We start from the raw sequence: 2,605 nt of genomic DNA on the forward strand, positions 1-2,605 counted from the left end.
AGGAGTCATGGGAGAAAGTTTTGTGGTCAGATGAGACCAAGATTGACCTTTTTGGTCATAATTCCACTGTTTGGAGGAAGAAGAATGATGCCCATCCCAAGAACACCATCCCTACTGTGAAGCATTGGGGTGGTAGCATCATGCTTTGGGGGTGTTTTTCTGCTCATGGGACAGGACGACTGTGCTGTATTAAGGAGAGGATGACTGCAGCCATGTATTGTGAGATATTGGCCAAAAACCTCCTTCCCTCAGTCAGATCATTGAAGATGAGTTGTGGCTGGATCTTCCAACATGACAATGACCCAAAGCACACAGCCAGGAAAACCAAGGAGTGGCTTCGTAAGAAGCATATCAAGGTTCTGGAGTGGTCTAGCCAGTCTCCAGACCTAAATCCAATTGAAAATCTTTGGAGGGAGCTGAAAGTCCGTGTTACTCAGCGACAGCCCAGAAAGCTGACTGATCTAGAGAAGATCTGTGTGGAGGAGTGGGCCAAAATCCCTCCTGCAGTCTGTGCAAACCTGGTGAAGAACTTTGCAAACAAAGGCTACTCTACCAAATATTAACGTTGGTGTTCAAATACTTATTTTCAGCTGTATCACACGAATAAATTGTTAAAAAATCATAGATTGTAATTTCTGGATTTTTCTTTTCAGGTTATCTCTCATACAGTGGACATGCACCTTCCATGAAAATTCCAGACCCCTCCATGATTTCTAAGTGAGAGAACTTGCAAAATAGCAGGGTGTTCAAATACTTATTTTCTTCACTGTGTGTGTATATATATATATATATATATATATATAAAAACCACAAACATTATTAAAGTTTATAAATAAAATGTGTTGAATATATATAGGCTAAAAACATTTTTTAGTCATGATTAGAAATAGAATTTAACATGTGCAGTTACAGTTAACAAAAAATACAGTTCAATAAACTTCCTTATTTGTGGTTAGTCACATGAAGTTGTACCAGGAAGTGGTGACCTCGTGGTTAAGGTGGATATCAGACAAGCTAGACTCTTTTGTAGTCTAAATCAGTGGTTCTCAACTCGTGGGTCGGGACCCAAAAGTCGGTCTCAGACTTGTACTGGATGGGTTACGGAAAGCTGGTCAAAAATAAATAGTTAATGTCTCTCATGTTGAACTTGTCTTTTATTTTAAAAGAAATGTTTTGTCAGGCATGCTTTGAAATGCATGTCGCAGAGGAAAATGAATAGACTTACGTTTTTAAAAAGATTACATGTGTTTTCAACAGCTATTTTTGAAAAGCTAAATTTGGTTGGTTGAATTTAAAAAAAAAAAGTGCGTCGCAATTTAATGGTCTAAATGAGTACAAATTGATGTCACATTGTTCAGAATGATGAAGCATTAATGAGATGTAAATTAAAAAAAAATGTTGCTCTGCCTATGACTTTTATTGATGGTTATCTTTAAAACGTTTAATAAGCAACTTGTCTAAAAATAGAAAGAAAACAATGTAAGAAAATATTGACTAAATATTGGCTTTCTGACACATTGAAGCAATGGAAGCTTTTTTCTTGGTAATCGTGCCAAAGCAGATGTTAGAAACCACCGTAACAAATGATTGATGCATATGTTTATTTTTGTCTCTTTAATTTCTTCAGAAATCAATAAAGTCCAATTATATTTGATCTAATCTTATGTTTGACTGTTTGGTATTGTAAGTGTAGGACCAAACCAATAGTAAAATAAATAGGAGAATGAATGGCAACACAATGAAAAAAGCAGTTCTTCTTGTCCTTGAGTCTCACTTCCTACTCTGGCCACAGGGTGTCGCCCTCTGCATGCTGTACTCTCCACATCTGCGTATTGAAGATGCCATGCATTGTTGAGTGTTGGCGCTGTTTTGGGAATTATCTCCTCTGTTGGTGATGGTGATGTTTTGATTTCAGGCATTTCCAGGACTCCCAGTTTGCTTCTGGATTTAACAGCCATGCATGTGTAAATCATATTAAAGTGGATGAGTTTGCAGGCTGCAGACCCCAGAAACAACCAGTGTGTGTGTGTGTTGTCAGGAGTGCTGTACTGTCTCTTGAGACCAACTGTGTTTCTAAGGATGCACATGTATCTATACCTCCAAGGTCTTGTAGCCATGGGTCTGTAACCACTGTCGGGCTGTGGAGACTTTCTCCAAGCTCATCCTGGCACTGCTCTAATAGAGTAAAGTGCTGCAGTTCATGTTTCTGATTTAAAAAAAAAAAAAAAAAAAAAGAAAGAAAAAATGGATAAACACCTTCCAATTCAATTTGTAATCCATACATGATGTAAAAAAAAAAAAAAAAAAAAAAAAAAGAAGCTGAATTTGTTTCTGGGTCCTCCTCAAAGGCTAATGTATATTTTTTTTTAAAAAAATGGAAGGATGATAGACAAATAAAATGGTTTTTTAATTTTTTTTTAAAGCATTTCATATTTTTTAATTCATATTTGACTGTCTTTTATATGTCTGTAATTTAAAATAAACTGTTAAAATATGTCTGTCATGCAGTATCTCTCCTTGGTGGTACCCACAGTCTAAGCTCCGCCCTAAGTGTCATCTCGATGCCACGCCCACTCCGCTCTCCTCCTCGCTCATTCTCGGAGAA

This window comes from Gouania willdenowi, chromosome 21 (genome assembly GCF_900634775.1).
Source record: "Gouania willdenowi chromosome 21, fGouWil2.1, whole genome shotgun sequence".
Taxonomy (NCBI): Eukaryota; Metazoa; Chordata; class Actinopteri; order Blenniiformes; family Gobiesocidae; genus Gouania; species Gouania willdenowi.